The sequence below is a fragment of the Coptis chinensis genome, chromosome 2 (genome assembly GCF_015680905.1).
Source record: "Coptis chinensis isolate HL-2020 chromosome 2, ASM1568090v1, whole genome shotgun sequence".
Classification (NCBI taxonomy): Eukaryota; Viridiplantae; Streptophyta; class Magnoliopsida; order Ranunculales; family Ranunculaceae; genus Coptis; species Coptis chinensis.
The window spans coordinates 4,214,749-4,227,792 of NC_141457.1; the positions used below are offsets into that span (position 1 = coordinate 4,214,749).

Sequence of the window (13,044 nt, forward strand, 5' to 3'; positions counted from 1 at the left end):
CCAGGTCAAACAAAAATCCTGGTGATCTGTAGATCCTCATCTCGATACCAGGTCAAACAAAAATCTTGTTCTTGGTAGCAATGCGAGTTCAGGTCAATAAAATCCAGTTTTTGGCAGCAATGTCGAGTTCGGGTTAATAAAATCCAGTTCTCGGCAACAATGTCGAGTTCGAGTCAAAAAATCCTGTTCTTGGCAGCAATGCGAGTTCAGGTCAATAAAATCCAGTTCTTGGCAGCAATGTCGAGTTCGAGTAAAAAAATCCAATTCTTGGCAGCAATGTCGAGTTTGGGTCAAAAAATTCAGTTCTTGGCAACAATGCGAGTTCGGGTTAAAAAATCCAGTTCTTGGCAGCAATGTCGAGTTCGAGTAAAAAAATCCAGTTCTTGGTAGCAATGTCGAGTTTGGGTAAAAAAATCATGTTATTGGCATCAATGCGAGTTCAGGTCATTAAAATCCAGTTCTTGGCAGCAATGTCAAGTTCGGGTTAATAAAATCCAGTTCTTGGTAGCAATGTCGAGTTCGGGTCAAAAAATCCTGTTCTTGGCAACAATGTGAGTTTAGGTAAAAAAAATCCAATTCTTGGCAGCAATGTCGAGTTCGGGTAAAAAAATCCAGTTCTTGGCAGCAATGTCGAGTTCGACTAAAAAAAATCCAGTTCTTGACAGCAATGCGAGTTCAGGTCAATAAAATCCAGCTCTTTGCAGCAATTTCGAAGTTTGGGTAAAAAAATCCAGTTATTGGCAGCAATATCGAGTTCGAGTAAAAAAATCTTGTTCTTGGCAACAAGATGAGTTCAGCTAAAAAATCCATCTCTAGGCAGCGATGCGAACTCAGATCAAGATCATGGTGACAGAAAGTATAGAATATGTGGTATCAGGTGGTCGATACCAGATTACAGAATAAGGAGAAAGTAAGGTATGTCTTTATATGTGATATTTAATACGATATCGATGTCAATGTCGAATGTCGACGTTTTTTTTAATTATGGGTACAATGTCAAAGGTCGAAGCATGTAATAATAATTAAGGATGCCAGTGAACGAGATAGTGTGATAATATTTCATTAAAAAGGGAAAAAGCAAAGGCTAAACAGCCTATTACAATTTGAAATAAAAACTAAAAATATATAAAACAAGGCTAATCATCATCTTCATCGTCATTATCATCCTCATCCTCATTTTCATCTTCATCATCACCATCTTCACCATCATCCTCATCATCACAGGTGGTGGAAGACTCATCGCCATCTTTAACATAATCATAGCAATATAAATCTCTCAACCATTCATCATCATATTATTCTTCTTCTTCTTTTTCTTCTTCTTCTGTTTCTTCTTCGTCATCGGAGTAATCTGTAGTAGGACAATCAGACCAGTGAGGAGGCCAATCGGGCAGAACCCATTGTCACCAAGTACGGTACGGGTTTAAAACGGTGTACTTGAAAAATACTTAATTCGTGTTTTAAACGAAACGTCTTGGCAAAAAAACGGGAAAAAAAAAAAGCATAAAAAGACATAGGGCATAAAAAACAAGTTTAAAACGTATAATACGTATAAAACATAAAAGAAACAATAAGAAACGATAAAAAAAAAATATTATAGGTAAAGAGATTGATTTTATATAGGAGTGGAAAAAAGAATGAGCAAAAATAATAATAAGGAGTTGATCATTTTTGTAAACTTTTTCTTTTAGCCCTTTTCTACCATTTGATTTTGATTTTTCCTCTACATATATTTTTTGAAATCCTTGTAAATCCTGTATCGATTTTGCTCTAAAATGACAATAATGCCATCATTGCATGCATGTTCGAAAGTTGGATATGAAAATGTAATATAAACAAATCCATTTATGCATTTTTTTTTCATGAGATAATTAATAGTTGCTGAGAGCAAAGGCGTTAATATTTTCTTGTTGATTGATTTGTAATGACAACGAGGAATATGCTTGATCTGGATTTGCAGAATTTGCAAATCTGTGTTTAACAAGCGAAAAAATAAAATAAAATAGGCATGCCTAAAGCCTGCAGTTTAACATCTAGATTTGGATTATTGGAATCATATTCCTAAAGTTAGAATTGACTTAAAGGGAGATCTTGTCAAAAGTTTAGCTTAGTGGAGCAGATATACTATTATTAAGATTATAATCTAATTGATCACGGATTTAGTAAGTTCTTATTCTATTGTTGTACAGGATTTAAAGTTATGTGACACAGGAAGCAAGTGCTGAAGTGCCTCAACATGGTAATAAGTCTGCAAGGCGGTTACAAGTTTCCACTGCAAAGTCGCAAGTTCAAAGCATGTGATCAATATCTTCTGCATTATTTGCACAGAGCCACAGACCACACACCTACAAGCAAGTCTTATGCCTCTTTTCCTGACGACAACATCAGTGGCAGCACATTTCTGACACAACTAGTCCCTGCATATGTTGGGCTAATAACACATTAACACCCCAAAATGTAAAACACAACCTGACTCACCAAAACAAATTCGCAGAATAATAACACCCCAAAATCAACATACCACAAAGAATGACAGAGTAGAGCCCCAGCAGCACAAACGGTAACCATAGAAAAACAGTTATCATAAAAAAGCAGTACAAAGCCACAAACTGTGATTATAAGAAATAGAAGAAACGGTTTATAAGTTTCCCAACCATAAAACAAGAAAAACTATCTCATACAGTGATACTGACATAAGAAAAGCAAGCAAAACAAACGGAGAGACCAGCCAAATGCAAAACTATCTCATTCAAATACGATTCATTAAACGATGAAATTCTTCATCATCCGCCTCGACATACTCTCATATCTACAAATACATAGAAAAGAATCAAAAGATTGCAAATTTGAAAATTTGAAAATGTAGTTCTATAACAACAACAACAATTATTGCAATTCATGAGAGAGATAGAGATTAGAGACTGATTGAGCTATTTTGAATACTTGATGAGTCCAGCTGGAACATAATAATTTGAGCCCCTACGTGACACTACAATCAGTATTTTGTCTAATTGTCCCTCGACAGTTTGACAGTATAGAGAGGGGTTTAGGTCTCAAAATCTAAAAAGTGAAAAATGGGGATTCAATTACATTTGTATCAACATCAGTATTCTCTGATCTAATTATTTCCAAAGTATTTGTCTAGAAATGACAAATTGAAAATAGATAGCAACAAGGTTATGTAAAACAGTAGAAGTGGTTTTTAACAGTTGAATTTGGTACCACACATGACACACGGCTTCTTCTCTTTTGATTGTATGGCTTTCTTTTGGGCTAACATCCTTATTCCTTAGCGCATCCAAACCAAACTAACCTCCCCACACACATGGACACAGTACAAAAGAATAAGGAAACAAAAAAAAGCCATGTTACTATGCCAAAGAACCCAACCTGCCCAATGAAATGCGCCAATATGTCACCGTTGTCATTCAGTTACAAGACCATGTCACACTCTTGAGTCTTGACACATTCAAACTGGTAAAGTTTTTATGGATTACAAAGTGCAAATTATGTGTGTGTCCATGTGTAAAATAATTTACAAAAACAGCTATAATATAGAAGATAATAGACAAACAATTGTAAATATTATTTGGTCATCAAGCAGACATATTAGATCGAGTAGTAGAGTGAAGTAAACCACCAAGTAGAACTGAATGCTTGTATGATTACTAAAGATCGATCTTTATATGTGGTTGCTAATATTAAAACATGATATACATTTTCGCAGGTTGATCTAACTTCACAGGTCGTACGCACCCTTTCAACAATTCAACCCTCAAGGTATTTCAGTGAGCAAGGAGCAAGAGAGAGAGAGCTAACCTTGAGTTGGCGACTTGGTGCTGGTGGTGAACTGGTGGAGGAGCTCTTCTCGGGGTTTTTTTTGGGGTAAAGTTCTCGCCTTCTCGGGTTTTTTTTTTTTGTTTTTTTTTTCCGAACAAAAGTGACAAAACCAAAGAGAAGAAAGTTTAAAATGCGGTATTTTCAAAATCTCGCGATATATATACGATTTTTACGTTTAAATCGCGTTTCAAACGTTTTAAACGCAATATTTTAAAAAACATGAGTTCAAAACGTATACAAGACGCCTTGGCAATTTAACGGGTTTTAAACGCGTTTTATTCAAAAAAATGTCGTACTTGGTGACAATGGTAGAACCATAAAAATAGCTAAGATAATAAGGAAGAGGGAGATAACAGACATGGTTTTTAATCAGTTAAACTATTGAGGATTGATCAGTAGGGAAATTTGTAAGAGGTGATTCAAAATCAGATGTTTAAAGGGTTTTTATAAAGGTTGTATTCAATGATAACATCAGCAGGAAGATATGGTCTGAAACTCCTCATCGTGGTAACACAGTGTTTCATCTGAGTATCAGCAGTAACCAAATCAAGTTTAGCCTTTTGAACTTCTGCCTCAAGATTAGCTGTCTTTGTTTCGAGATCAGCTGCTTTTTGTTTTTTCTCGCTTAAGGCTCGCTACATTTGCCTCATAAGATTCCTTCAATTTTGAGACTAACTCAGTATTCTCCTCAACAAATTTTTTCATCTCGGCGTTCCTAGAAGTGAGTTTGGAGCAAGTGAAAGCATGTTTTCTTTTTTTATCTTCCAAAGAATGTTGTAGTCTCTCCTTCTCTTGTTTCAGCTTGTCATTATCTTCTCTAAGAAGAGGTAAGGTTCTCATATCATTCTCAAATTGGCCAATAGCTGCAACTTTAACCTAAAAGGAAGATAGGATTCATGAATATATTATACATCATGAGCAGACTGGGACAAGAGTACGACCAAAGTTGTTTCCTCACCTTTTCAAGAGAGGAGCACAATATTTGAAAACGTTCGGTTGTGCAAATTTTAGCCATTGCTGATCTATCTCGAGGGAGTATAATATTCATGACAAGAGCTTCTCCGAGTCCAGGTGTCGGAGGATCAGAGAATAAAGAAGCAGATTTAGGAACTTTTTGTTTATTTCGAAGGACGAAATCAGCGACAAATGCTTCAGAATGAGAAGAGGAGCCTGAAGCTGTGGGTGGAACAGTAGGTTTGTGAGTGGCTGGTAAAGTTGATAATTTGGCAGGCACAGGGACAGCTGGTTCAGTAGTGGTAGTTTTGGCAATTTTTGGTACCTTCGAGGTTTGTGGTGCATCAGTGAAACCAGGTTCTTTTCTTTTCTTTTGATGAAGACTGGTATCGACAGGTTGTTCTTGAAAAAGGGCGTAGGAGCCTGGGAGGAGCTGCCAATTGTTATTTTTTGCAGAAACCGTTTTTCAGGTGTTTGGTTGATTTGTCTTGAACATTAGGAATGTGAGATCCCATATCTGTGTACAATAAGCAGTAATGATCAAATACATCTTGCAAAAGTGGATAATTATAGAAATCGGGAATCTCTTGTTTAATTTGGGGAAAAAGATCTTCAGTCATTTTACAACCATTTAGCATATAATCAAAATAACATCGAGGAGTGTTAGCAGACAATTCAGCAGAATCAAAAGTTTTTCTTAATACTTTTTAAGATGATCAAGGTTGTAAGGGACATGGAATAGTTTTGCATGGCATAACAGATTGGGGAGGTAAAGGATCTTGACCTCGAAGGACGGTACTTTTTAGGAAATATAGAGGAGCGACATAATTATCGATATCTGGAAGATCGATATTCATTTTTGGATTGCCATATTTATCAGCACTAGTTTGAGTAGTGATTTCTTCATCAGTGCCTTTTAAAAGCTCCATTACTCTAGCGGATTCTCCAAGACTTCTCATCGAGGCTGGTCTTGGTACTGAAACAAGGTCACAACGATAGACCAGTTAGATAGCAGGTCCGAGATAGAAGGTTGAAAGATGGGTTCAAGGGAGGGGTGTCATAAAATAATGTACCTCTAATATTAAAGACAGGATGTGCCAAGGATGGAACAGCAATAGAAGCAGATGACTCCCATTTCCCAGATATAATGATAGGATATAATGGCCACCTAAAATCACCATCTCGATTTATCCTTATGATGCCTGCGCAGTTGATTCATTTTTTGGGATAAAAATAGCCACTAGGCTCTGATATGCCATTTTTATTCTTTTCATTACGTTCGACAAAGGTATAGTGTTTTTGAATGTCGATAAGATGGATTCTTTGGGATCTCCGTACATCGGATGCAAGGTGAGAATTGTAGTAATTACAAATGTGCAACAATCTCCAAAAATTGTCTGTGCCTTGGCCAGGAGAGATGGTCAGATAGTTCAGTACTTCTCGATCGAGGTCAGATAAGGGAAGGCCCAAACCAGCAGCTAGTTGCCCAATAGTAATAATGGTTGTTTAAGGATCGCCACTTTGGAATCTAGTTCCTCTAATACTTCTAGCGTAATGTCGAAAGTGGACAGTGTCTGGTATCTGGTAGGCAGCTTTAACTATGTCTAAGTTGGGTCTTTTTGGAAAACAAGGATTCAAACCACTACGCCATATGCTATTATCATCCATAACTTCACGCTCAGACTTCGAGTTCACAGTCTCAAAAGGATGGCATGCTAAGCCATCAGCCAAATATGTGGCACGCCATTCTGGTTCGTCAGTCTCAGTTCTTTGTGATGACGAAGCCGTGGAAGACGAGTTGTTTCGAGTTGCAAATTCAATACTTTCGTTCGACATGTCGGTATCACTAGAAACAATAAATTTTTTATTAGAATTATATCCTTTATCTGAGCTACTATCACTATATCTAGTATAATTATATAATATATTATTGGGTGAACTAGTATTACTTAGATGAGCCAATTAGGATTTCCTCCCCCTAAATACACACAAAAAAAATTTGGTCAACCCACTTTGACTTTTTTTTTTTGTGTATTTAGGGGGGAGACCCTAATTTCTCATCTAGTGGGGGGGGGGAAATCCTAATTGGCTCATCTAGTGGGGTTAGTGAACCCTATATTATTTACTAAACACGTACCGAGGTCTCTGGATGATAATGTCGGGGTTCGAGGTGAAGAACTGTGTCTCAAACGTATACGTTCTTGACGTCGAAGCCAGGATTGTTTCAAGAGGGTGCGTATAAAGTTAACACAAGTTTTTTTTCCTAGTCATACTGTCAAAAATTATAATTCAAGGGCTAATTAGTATAGAGATATACAGATAATTGATAAAAGTGATTTTACGTATTCTAACTACCTATGCGTAAACACAAATAATCAATTTACGTAAATACGTGTTTATATCAATATTCCTACTCTCAATAACGAAGTAATATAAGAGAGTCAGGATTCGTTCCACTCTTAAACCCTCAAGACTTAATTAAATTCAACTGAACAAACTCAAAAGGAACAATGGTGAGAGTAATGATTTAATGTGAAATTTCTATACTACCATTCCCAACACAAGAACAATAATAACAATAAGACATAATTAAATTAAACTGAAATTAAACTAATTTAGAACTAAGATTGTGAATAACTAATTATGAATTTAAGACAACTAAATCTAAATAAGAATTTAAACAATAATCTAAATTGAAATGAAGAACTAATACTTTATTCTAAAAACTAAATATGATTCTAAACTAACTAATTGAATGAATGTAAAAAGACTAGATCTAGATCTATCTTTTTCTAACCCTAAACTCCATTAACATTAGCTTCCTAACCTAACTGCCATTAACAAAGAGTCAAGCTTTTGTTTTATACTTTCAAATCCAAAACCGTGCATGGGCTTGGAGCCATGTTTTGGGCGGAAAATCGGGCTCAAAACCCATTCTTTAGTCCAAAATGGACTCTTCAGCTGTAGTTGGCTTCGACAGTTGTTTCGTCTACTTTTGCTCCTCTGATTGGGCCAAGGCTTGGACCATTGGAAAGCTCTTTTCAAGCCGGTCGTTTTGACATAAGGTAGGCCCAATTCCGAGGTCTGAGTCCAAAGATATGGTCTTTGGAAGTTCTCTTGACTTTGTGCCTTTTTTACGCCCGCGTGGACTTTTACTTTTCAGCTTTTGACCGGGCTTTACAAAGGCTTTGTCTTCTTGAAAATTGGCCTTTAATTACAGAACTCCTTAGCAACTGACCTTTGCTTCTTTATCTCGCTAAAGTGGCACATTTACGCATAATGGACTTTGAAGCACGAAATGCATAAAAACACGTAATCAATATTAACTCTTACTTATTGATAAGAGCCCAAAACTGTAGTTTTAACCCCTTAACAATCGTACTTTTAGACCAATTATGTGAATAATAAGTAAGAGTTAATACCGATTACGTGTTTTTATGCATTTCGTGCTTCAAAGTCCATTATGTGCGCGTAAATGTGCCACTTTAGCTAGATAAAGGAGCAAAAAAATTGCTAAGGAGTTTTGTGATTAAAGGCCAATTTTCAAGAAGACACAGAGCTCTCAGAAATCCCGGTCAAAAATGAGAAGTCAAAGTCCACGTGGCGTAAATAGTGTAAAAGTCGGCAACTTCGAAGACCATATCTTTGACTCTCGGTTTCGAATTAGGCCTACCTTATGTCAAAACGACCGCTCAAAAAGAGCTTTTCAATGGTCTAAGCTTTGACCCAATCAGAGGAGCAAAAGTAGACGAAACGTTTGTCGAAGCCAATTGAAAGAGCCCATTTTGGACTAAAGAAATCGGTTTTGAGTCCGATTTTCCGGCCCAAAACATGGCTCCAAGCCCATGCACGATTTTTGGATCTGAAAGTATAAAAACAAAAGCTTGACTCTTTGTTAATGGTAGCTAGTTAGACCTAAATAATATAGATAATTCTAGATCTAGTTTCCAGTATTTTAATTAAGTTTTAGTTCCATTTTCAATTCTTTTTTTAGATTAAGTCTTTGAATTATTGTTCTTGATTGATTAGATAAATAAAATAGTTATTTTGTTAATTTCGATTTTGTCATCTCAATTTATAGATCTAGTTTTAATTATTGTTGGTTACCATTTCTTAGTTGTTAATTAGAATTTAATTATTGTTTAATTTAGATTAGTAAATTTCGAATCTTTGATAATATGTTTAGTTTAGATTCATATGGGAATGATTGCGGAATGATTCAAGGCTAAAACCTCCATTAAAGGGGTTGATGAAGCCTTGATGAAAACTTAGTGGTATAGTGTAGAAGCATTGTAGAATCTATTCCAATCTAGAAGGTCGTGATTCGCCATGAGAATGAGTGGACGACCTCACATACTAGTTAGTATTCGGTAGAAATGCCATGAACACTAGGGATTAGAACTCGAATTCTTGCCGTAAGAACGTAAGAATCAAGATACAAGAATCTATACTAGGTTATTAAGTTGGATTCGAGGTGGATTCAATTCCCCTCTAATCCTTTATCTAGATTCAAAAACAATCATATTTCCATAGCATTCGTAGTTAAATTCAACATAATATATTCCATATAGGTATCGTAGTATAACACCCTTCGTAAAGCTCTCATTAGACTTAAGACCGACTAATTATATTAGAAAACATTCCATGCTAGAGCACTAGGAGTGGAACGAATTTGTTACTCCACTCTATTTCGATAGATTCGATAGTAGAAACTTTGATAAAAAATAGACACGTAGAAAGTTTTAGTTTACTTACGTTTTGAGTTCATCGTTCATTTCATAGGTAGACTAATCAATTTTATCTTTTATCAAATGGCGCCGCTGCCGTCTTAGTTCACTTTAGCATTGTTTTCATGGTAGAATTAGTCATTTTTAAGTCCCATTAAACCCACCCACCCTTGTTTGATTCATACTGTGGTTATCTGTTTTCAAATTCGAAAAATTCCGCGACAAAATTACACTCGAGCGACCACTTATAAGGAGCGCACTGCTATAGTCCGAACACGAAATAGCGACCATACCCTAAGTTATTGGACCCACGAGCCGCGAATTCGCTAAGTCATGGAACAAGGAGCGATCAAGCGCTACTATCGCGGCGCACTGTGCCACTAAGCCAAAAATCCCGGATTTCAAATGTTTTTGTTTCAAACTTCGATTTTAAGTTTTTCGGTGTTCTAACTTGTTATTTACACCGAACACGCGCATACAAGACGCTATTCATAAAGCGAAAGCAAGGACGCTATCGTATTCCTTTCTTCCATACCTCGCGATCTCCGTTAGAGGTTCATACTAATATATCAAGATTGTTTGGATTGTTGTCGTGTTTAGACTTAGACTTGCATGAGATTAAGGTCCGGTCGGAGAAAAAACACCGAACGTAATTAACCGTCAACGTCAACAAACAAATCTATTGAGTATACCAATCACTACACCTCTAACTACTATTCCACCAACCAACCACACCTGACAATGGCTGAAGAAAGAGAGACTCCTCTCCCGACTTTTACAAAGCCTTGAGTGATAGCCCTAAATCTTGCATCGTTCTAGCGGACCCGTGGGGATTTTCGAATCCCCAAACATATTTAATTTGTTACCCGCTTTTCTATGGTTTAGGCCATGAAAAACCTTACCAACACATGCGTAGGATTGAACAAGTCCTTACAACATTCCATCATCCTACGGTTGGTGCGAACAAATTAAACCGAGGGTATTTCCTTCACCTTAGCCCGATAAAGCGCGTCTTGGTTAACTACCCAAGCCTAACTCTGGGACTCATGGGCTAAACTTGTTCACTATTTATGGAACATTTTATCCACCCCTAAAGACGGATGAGATGCTTTCCAAGATTCATTTCTTCCGGAACCCCTCATGAATCATTTTCTCGAGGCTTGGAATCGTTTCACCGATCCGCTTATAGAGTGTCCACACCATAATCTAGCAAAAGACACGTTAGTTCGTGCCTTTTTCAAAGGACTTCAACATCACCATAAAGAAGTCCTTGACATAATGAATGGGGGTAGTTTCCTAAGTAAAGGAGCCTCGGAGGCTTACAAATTTTTAGAAGAACAAACTAAACGCAATAACAATTGGGGGGGAGTGATGATATCCCCCACTCTGCTAGTTCTTCTTCAACAGTTAAGGTCGCCGATATGTTTGAGATTAAACCCGATCCAGAACTTAAAAATTTAATCGAATCTCTAACTAAAAAGGTAGAGGCTATTTCTATTCAACAAAAGCCTATCCCCGTCATGAATGTAAACTCCAACCCATGTAATTTCTGTTTGAGTCCTGAGCACCCTGACTCCTATTGTCCTCTCGCCTATGAACAACAACAATTAGAGCAAGATAATGTTTGCTCTATTAATAACTATCCTATTCCTAATGCCCCATGGAGACAACATCCCAACTTTAGTTAGCGAAACAATCAACAAGTTACACCTCCAGGGTTTAATAACCAAAATGTTAGGCAAACAAACAACTATAATCAAGCTCCACCTAGGCAAGGATAGGGACAAGGTCAAGGAAATTATAATAATTATAACAACCAAGCGCAACCACGACAAGGTGTAGCACAAGGTCAAAATAATTATAATAGTTATAATACCAATAGAGGTATCGTTCCGGTTAACAATAGTAACTATCACAACCCACCCATTAATAATCAACGTGAGATAGTTCCAGTCGCACCACCTGTGACTACTACACCTACACAACCGGATCGTATCGACGCCTTTATACAGGTTACCCAACAACTTTTCCAATCAATGACTAAATCAAACCAACAGATCTTACAATCCATAAATCAGGGCATACAACAGTTAGCCCAAGAGAAAGCCCAACCAAAAGGCGTGTTTCCAAGACAAGCGATACCAAACCCTAAAACAACAAACACATCCTTTGAGGTAAACGGTAATACTAGTACGGAAACGACAATAGTAGGTGACCTAAATGCCATCACCACTCTCCGCTCTGGAAGAGTGGTTGATAACAAAGTAACTATGCCTATAGTTACCCCATCAAGATACTCCTACACCGGATATCGAACTAGATACGAAGTAGAAACCAAGACCCTACCACCGTAGAGGTACCCGTTAAACAACAAACTAAGAAACGAAAAGCCAAGGTAACACATCAAGTCGAGCCATACGCTAAATATAGAGCAAAACCACCATTCCCTCGAAGTTAGCCATGCTAACCCGGGGATACAAACTTTGAGGAGATTAGGAACATTTTCAAGAATCTAATGATAAACCTTCCTTTTCTCGAAGCTATTAAAAAGCTCCCTAACCACGCTAAGTTTTTTAAAGAGTTGTGCACTACTAGGCGTAAGACCAACATACCTAAAGACGCCTTTTTAACTGAACAATTCCCAACTTTATCCGAAAATAATGGAATCGTTAAGTACAAGGACCACGGTCGCCCCATCAGAAAATGCACCTTAGGAGATTCCCACACGACGACCGCTTTATTAGACACGGGGCGAAAGTTAACTTACTCCCCGTTACTTGTATAAACAAATAGGTCTACAGGAAATGCAACCTACAAAAATAACGCGTTGCAATTAGCGGACATGTCAATTAAGTATCCTAAGGGGTGTAGTGGAAAACGTGCTTGTTAAGGTTCGGATTTTACTATCCCGCTGATTTTGTTATCCTCGATACGTAAGTCGCCAACGACTCTATATCGATCATCTTAGGGCCCTTCTTAGCAACCGCCAACGCGACTTATAAATTGCGCGATGGTAAGATGTCCTTATCTTTTGGCCATCTTACAGGTTGAGGTAAATGTTTTTAAAATGATGAAACAATTACCGATTCGCCTATAGATGGGGAGGTTAGCATGATCGAGAGCTTAGCTCAAGATTATTTTAACAACACGTTTCACGAAAACAATATGTACAAATTCCTTTCTTTTGAACTTCAGATTTTATAAATGACTCCTACTTAGAGGAAGTCAACACCATCCTTGAGTCCACACCAATTGTAGATCCTTCGGTTGTTCCACATATATTGAGTATGAAGACTTGCTACCTAAGCAAGTATTCATTATGCAAAATGAGGACCCCGACGAAACATCTATTGATTTTCCTTCCACCCTCTTAAACCCCTTCCACCGAAAGTTAAAATATATTCAACTTGATCCGGATGGTAGTCATCCGATAATTATATCTTCTCTATTATCTAAGAATGAAGAGACACGTTTAATCCGGGTGATTAGGGAACATCGGTCTGCGATTGGTTGGTCACTAGTC

General features: G+C 37.3%; 1 long non-coding RNA gene across 3 annotated transcripts; it reads right to left on the minus strand.

Annotated features, from left to right (window-relative positions):
• Positions 1-1,035: 1,035 nt before the first annotated feature.
• Positions 1,036-3,950, minus strand: LOC147514447 (uncharacterized). 3 transcript variants are annotated; one of them, XR_015213216.1, is made up of 5 exons: positions 3,820-3,928; positions 2,694-2,809; positions 2,522-2,609; positions 2,346-2,417; positions 1,036-1,351 (listed from the first exon to the last, which is right to left on the minus strand). It is a non-coding gene; the product is annotated as an uncharacterized LOC147514447 (long non-coding RNA). The 3 variants fall into 3 exon arrangements; XR_015213214.1 differs by lacking the exon at positions 1,036-1,351 and having other exon boundaries at positions 2,159-2,417; XR_015213215.1 differs by lacking the exons at positions 1,036-1,351; positions 2,522-2,609; positions 2,694-2,809 and having other exon boundaries at positions 2,159-2,417; positions 3,820-3,950.
• Between the last annotated feature and the right edge of the window lie 9,094 nt (positions 3,951-13,044).